The sequence below is a fragment of the Montipora capricornis genome, chromosome 12 (assembly GCF_036669925.1).
Source record: "Montipora capricornis isolate CH-2021 chromosome 12, ASM3666992v2, whole genome shotgun sequence".
Classification (NCBI taxonomy): domain Eukaryota; kingdom Metazoa; phylum Cnidaria; class Anthozoa; order Scleractinia; family Acroporidae; genus Montipora; species Montipora capricornis.
The window spans coordinates 8,601,977-8,609,283 of record NC_090894.1 but is presented as its reverse complement, the minus strand read 5'-3'; the positions used below and the strand labels follow the sequence as shown (position 1 = coordinate 8,609,283).

The 7,307-nt window shown below is 37.2% G+C and overlaps 1 pseudogene; it reads left to right on the top strand.

Moving 5' to 3' along the window:
* Positions 1 to 462: 462 nt before the first annotated feature.
* The window catches only part of LOC138025411 (G-protein-signaling modulator 2 pseudogene), a 28,013-nt pseudogene continuing 21,168 nt past the window's right edge, over positions 463 to 7,307 (top strand).

The window sequence follows — 7,307 nt, the reverse complement described above, 5'->3', positions numbered from 1 at the left end:
AGCCTCAATAGGTTATGAGAAGTAAAGGACAAATTCTTATTTAAGCTATAACAAGATCTTCGCCTCTAAATTTCCCCTCCACAACAGACGGAATACTGTGGAATGACCCTGTATCTTATTTTCAATTCTTAAACGCATAAAAACTCAAGGATGTATATTCCATTTACGTTGAAACAACTAACAAAATTACGGTTTCAACAGAACAGGTGAAGTCAAAACCTTCATTTTGAAATGTTGGCAGTTTCATAAAGTTCACAAATAATCTCGTTTGAGCTTTTTTTTCTCAAGGGAAAATCTCGCTCAATGAATTGGAGAACGCAAGTTGAGCTCGACCGGCTTAACGCTCGACCCTTACGCTAATTGTGCTTTAACACAGCCTTTCAAAGAGATGTCAGAGTTTTAAAGTATCAATTGTTATTGAAATAACTTAGGTTATAGAAGTAAAACAATTACATACCTTTAATGAATTGATTTGGCAAGATAGTATCGACAGTAAACCGTCTCAAACCGTCAGAATCAGCCATAACTTCTGTGACAAACGGCCGGCATTGTTCGCATCTCATGGCAAGTCTACTGAAGCAAATCTCCAATTTGCATCCTAGGGGTTTTTCTACCACAAAATGCTTCATATCCTTCCGACAAAGGTTAGAAATGAGCCAGGGAACAGGACTTTTTGTGAGTCGAAATGATTATTGCGGCCATCAAAATATTCCCTGGTGCGAAACACACATGATTCCAACTAAAATTGACTGGCGGCAAAAGATTATTATGGTATTTTTGGCCGCGCAATGCTCGAAGTTAAAAAAAAACTCGTCTTAATTATTTGATTCTTGTTTGATCGCGGAACTATATACTGCCTTGCATTCTTTCCTTACACATTGAGAGAGTAAGTAAATGATGTATCTTGAATTGTTCCTGAACAGAGAAGGTTTTAGTTTTTTAATCCGCTTAGATTCAAAGTGGAGGGTGTCCGCACAAAGCAAATGATGAGTAAGAATGCATTGAATATTTCAGCCATAACAAATCCGTAATGTCTTCTCCCTTTAAAGTTTTACTTTAAGCTGAGCAAGACTAGAGCCTTGTATGTATGGTTTCCATCACAACTTTGAGCCTTCCGGAACGAAACCATCAGTTGTTTGGAGCAATGGAACAGTCAATTTGAAGTGCCTTTCTAATCAGTTGCGCAGTTTGCTCGAGTGTGAAATGACTTCTTGTTTTTCCTGCTCCATTTGTCACTTCTCTTAAGAACCTTTCAGCTTTCTGCATCAGTTCTACTTTTTTGCCTACTAGGCATAAATGATTTGTGTTAAGAAAGTTTAAAGTTTTCGTACAAGATTCGATAATGCATGGATAACCACATTAAATTATAATATTTTGCAGAGTCACTTCTGTCGTGGAGGACCTCGCATCGATAATTAGCATCCCATTGTTAAGTTGCTCACTGTTACTCTTTCTTAATAACACCAACAAGTAATTTTTGTGTGATAAACCAGTTCTGATGACTTTTGCGGTAGTTTTTGTTGTTTTCTCTTTACTCAGTTTGGATCAAGTTAGTGACTAGTGACTCAGTTTGGATCAAGTTAGGAGCAACGAACAATGACATCCTTTTCTGTGTATTTGCATTCCGTAACTTGCTGAGTACATTTCTCTGAAGAAGGTCGCAGAAGGCGGCTGAAAATGTAGTTTTTTAACGTTTTAAGATCTGTTTTAACCCCTCTTCTTTTAGGATGCTTTATGTTTATTTTCTGAAGTGATCACCGTCACTCATGATCAGTTGCGAATGATGCACCCAATATTGCTTACCCATTAATTTATTTGCAGCCAGATTCATTAATATTCCTGTTCAAAAGGTTGAAAAGAGGAACATTGGAAGGTATTTAGTAATATTAGCTTGCTGAGTGTAATAAGTTATTTGTTTGTCATTTCATCGAACTATGCTACCCTCTATTCATTGAGAAAGTAAGTGATGTATCAATCTTCAGCTTTTTTTATTTACTGCAGTCATTTGATCTCGATCCCCGGTGTTTGGGTAGGCATAATTTATTTGTGTTAAGAAAGTTATATCCCCCAAGATAATGCTTTACCGAGAGACTTGGCAGTAGATAACCACATCAAATTAAACTTTTTAGAGTTACGAGACGAACCTTTGGCTTTTGAAAAGGATCCGTTTGGACCAACACTGGTAAGTCGTTTATTTGTACTTGTATCTTTATCTTATGAACAAATGACTCATGCTATGCAAACCAGTTTCAATTACATCCAACTTGCTCCATAAAGAGATATTTTTTCAATCGGTTGAGCCTGCTCGGGGTTACTCGGAATAAATCCGAATTCCCCTTGGCAGGAGTCGAAGCTAAGACTTTCTACAATAAGTTCTCATCTTAGAAAGTCAAATTATTTGATTTTTAAAGCTAAGCCCGGCAAAAAAGAGAAGAATGCGATCTAAAATAGAAGTAAGTGAGTGATGGGCTTAACATTAAATGCTTTTATGAGGAAATTATTATTAATTTTTTTGTGTGTTATCCTGGATTAGTATTTCAAGGTCGTTTGGTATTTTTTCTAAATCAGAAGTTTTGCCTTACTTTATTGCATATCATATGTTTATATCAGAGTTAGAATCTGGAAGAAAGATTGTCTTGTAACCTCCCCTGCTCTTACTGAGCAATTGTTAACCAATCAGGATCAAGTGATCATGCCTTAATTCTTGTTTACCTAAAAGTGGCCTGGTGATTAATAAAATAATGCATTCTTTCTCAGCCAATCAGCATTCAGTAATTCTCGCCTGTATTTGAAAAACTTAGTAAATGAACAAGTAATTGATGCATAATCAACCAGTTCTGACTACGTTTTACTTGCTTCCTGTTGTGCTCTCTATACTTTCAATTAATGCTTGAAAGTATATATTGTTGTTTTTAGATAAAGTTTGTAAAATGTTCATGGTTATTCAGTTGTAACTGACGCATGCGCACGCAAACAATCCACTGATATTGGTTATCCATTAATTCATTTGTAGCTGGATTCCTTGGGTTTCTGCTCAGTCCGTTCCAACGAGGACATTGCAAGGTAATGAGACACTCTAAATTAATTATTTGTTTGTTGTTTGATCGAACTGTACTGCATTCTGTTCTTTGCTCAGTTGCATCGAGAATCACATCATGTCTCATCAGTCTTAAAGTCTTCACTGTTACTCATTGTTTCATTACAAGACCAAGTAATTAATGTATGCGTAGTAAAACCAAATCTGAATATTTTCTACTGGGCTCCTGTTGTTACGTTTTCTCTGTACTTTGGATTAAAGTTAGTAACTATGCCGGCACACATTCCTTTTATGTCTATTTGTTTATTTCCTGGAGTGGTCACGATTATTCAGAAGCTCCTGGTTGTGACTGACGCATGCAGCAAACAATTTACCAATTTTGCTTACCATTAATTCATTTATGGCGGGATCCATTATTCCGGCTTAAGAGCTTGTAACGTTTCGAGGAACATTGCAAAGTAATTAATAATATTAGCCTGAGGGGTGTAATAACTTATTTGTTTCTTGTGTGATCGCGGAACTATATACTGCCCTGCATTCTTTCCTTACACATTGAGAGAGTAAGTAAATGATATATCTTGAATTGTTCCTGAACAGAGAAGGTTTTAGTTGTTTAATCCGCTTAGATTCAAAATGGAGGGTGTCCCCACAAAGCAAATGATGAGTAAGAATGCATTGAAAATTTCAGCCATAAAAAATTCGTAATGTCTACTCCCTGTTAAGTTTTACTTTAAGCTGAGCAAGACCAAAGCCTTGTATGTATGGTTTCCATCACAACTTTGAGCCTCCCGGAACAAAACCATCAGTTGTTTGGAGCAACTAGAACAGTCATTTCATCTCGATCCGTGTTCAATTTGAAGTGCCTTTCTAATCAGTTGCGCAGGTTGCTCGAGTATGAAATGACTTCTTGTTTTTCCTGCTCCATTTGTCACTTCTCTTAAGAACATGTTTTACATTTATTATAATTTTTATTTACATCTGAGCCTACTTAGAAATTTTTTGCAGTTTCCATAATTCTTGACAAAAAATCTCACCTGGTATATTTAAAACCTTTTTTTATGAAATACAGTCATGTACTGTTTGTACACTATATGCATACAGACAGGAGCACAAGAATAAAAGCGATGATAATAAAAGGAAAGAAAAAATGAATTATTATTCATCTGTTCACCTTTAAATAGTTAGTGAATGTACACAACAGGACTGTAGAGAGAAAAATATCCGTGACCAGTGTGACAAAGGCAGGCAATGTTCAGTCTAAGATTCTCATGAAAGACATCACCTAATTACAGTTACACCGGTCACACAAGATTTTGCCATCCCATTTCTTCAACAGTCTTGTTTCATAAGTTCCCTACAAGAGTCATTCAAATTGGAATTGCTTGTATGAGATTGGGTACAATTTACATGTACAATTTTGTTCTTAGTTTCCTCCTCTTCTACACGAAGCCAACCCTTAAAATGTTTTCTTGTGTCTCATGTATACGCTCATAAATACTGGGTTTCCTGATATGGACGGCTGGCCGAGCTTCTGATTTAAAACTGCTTAAAACTCAAAACTGCCACATTACCTAACCAGTTTGATTTTGAGTCACCTACATTTATGTAAAAAGTAACAATCTTACCAAATCCTTCTTATTCGAATCAATGGTTTGTTGACATACCACTGTAAAATCAGTGGCCAAGCTAAATATAGAGCTTGGGCTTAAATGACTGAAATTGGTGATGATACTTAACTGAAATCTAACTCCAACTGGAACTCTTACATTCCCTGTCTGCCTTTTTGGAATTCACAGCACAAACAATCCTACCCAGTGATTCATAAAGTACAATGACTGTCAACTAACAATGACTGACATAAAAATATATCAGTTCATGCTGTAATCAGCTTCTCCATCTTCCTCAAGCATGTCAAGGATACACACCTCTTTCTGTGTATCTTGGTTTTGCAGCTCTCCCACAATCTCATTGTACAACAAGACAAGAGTTTCCTTTTTCAATTTGCTAGGCTGTGCTTTGAGAACCCCAAATCTGCTTGACAGAGGCTCCCTTGTCTCCTCATCAGTGAGCAGCAGAAGCTTTTCAGCTATTTCCCTGAAGATTTCATCTTTGGTTGCATTTCTTATGTCTTCTGCAGTTACATATAGCACTTGCAACTGGGTATCAGCTCTTTTTTTTGCCATCAATGAAGTGTGTTCGAAGCAAGTTTTGTCTGCTACTTCTCAGAATTTCTTCATAATTTTTCAAATCACTGTCCAGTTCAGGGCCATCCAAGGATGTTAGGCCATCTGACAACCCTCTTGCAAATACCTTTGAAGGAAGACAAGTGAAATATACATATTAGTCTGACTATTACACTGAGACTTGCTCTTTAATTTACACCACTACCCTTCCCCTCCCCATCAATATAAGGAAAAGATATTTACCTGATACAGTGCGCTACAGCTTGTGAGATCTTCAACTCTTCATACTTTTTTTTTTTTGCTCACACATTTGCTTGAATCATAAAGGGGAGGGGTGGGGGTGGTCCAGAAGGGGCTCCAGTTTGGGGGTCCACATTTTGTAGCGAATGCAGGTCCAGACAGTTTCTACATTAAAGTTCATCCCCAAGTTAAAACCCACAAGATGGCTTTTGGTAGCTAAATATTGTACATGTAATATTCCAATAAAATAGAAGGCACATGGTTAAAGCGTCAAGTAGATTTCCTGATCCATTTCTTGCATACTGGAGCTGAATAGCTTAAGACTAATGCAGTGTGCCACTTACTTCTCTTTTCGTAACTTAATAACCCATGCAATTCATGCTTTCTTCTTGAATCTACTGCGTCATCCTTGGGATTGTGAAATCCAAGCAAGGAGAAGCCAATTTCGCACCTAAACATGAATAAAACAAATGAGATATTTTAATTTAAAGAGGAATCGACACCACCCATAGATGGTTTCATCATGTCTTCTAAATCAGACCAAATTGGGATTTTAAAACGTTGGGATTTTAGGAGAGGACAAAACCAAGTAACCTGAAATTCACAGCAACATAATGTAAGCTTAAGGGCACGATAAATAATTGGACTTTAACTTTAAAAATGCCCAGCCAAAACGTATGGTTAAAATCTACGGTTTAAAAGACGCTCCGATAGATCTGAACAAAGGGAATTGGCCTAGTAGTTTGCACACTAACAGACTTTCAACTTCTGTACACTCGAGCAAAAACCTCTTGCACTCGACTAGAATTCTGACAATTGGAAGAAAATTAATTCTAGTTTTTGAAAACATTTTTTTTAGGAATCAGAAATATGTTACATACCTGAAAACTTCAATGAAAGAGAGGTTATTTCTCAATCGAGACCTTCGCAACAAGCACCTTCATCTGAATTTCTCTGTATTTGTTTGTCGTGTGCAATTTTGCAAGGTTTCATGGGATACGGTTACGGAACAAAGTCGCTAGGGCTCCAGAAAGAGCAATAAATGAGTTTCCTCGAGGTCGCACTACGACACCCATATTGGTGACGTCATCAAGTATCCAGAAATGGTTATGGCCCGGACTGTCGTCAGTCGTCCGCCGACTTCATGTACGTCATCACGAGACATCTCAGTGGAACTACGCGTCTACGTGTGACTACGGCACGCGGAATCTGAAAATAGTTCCACTCGTTTTTAGAGTTCATCAATGGGCCTTCTTCTACATCAAGGAACGCTTACACTAGAGGAAAAGAACACTCAAAATCGCTCAGCAATAAGGAGGAACGATCGGCCTTGTGGAAACATTGTAGAGAGAAACATAGTAGTTCAGATTCCGCGTGCCTTAGTCACGCGTGGACGCGTTGTTCCACCGAGATGAGATGTCTCGTGATGATGTACACGAGAAAGCGTTGACCATTCCAATGTCTCTTACATGAACGATATACGTATTTTTAAATGGCGGACAACTGACAAGGATCGTAGATCAAAATATATATCGGACTTCTAAAATATATATCGCGAATTTTTAATTTTTTTGACGTTTCTTATTAGGGTTTTTTTTCAAGAACAACTATTTTACAGTTTTTTTAGTTTAGCTAAGTGCGTCGAACATGTACAGAAGACATGATGTCTAGTTATTCTCAATATTGAAATGCGTTCTTGGCTTCGACACATGAGATTTCACATTTGGATATCATAGAAATGTTTTGTCTGCAGATACACAAATTATTTTGGATAAGTTTGTCTTAACCCTCCTGAAAATAAAACAATCAATTTCCCATTCAATCAACCTGGTAGCTCAATGGCATCA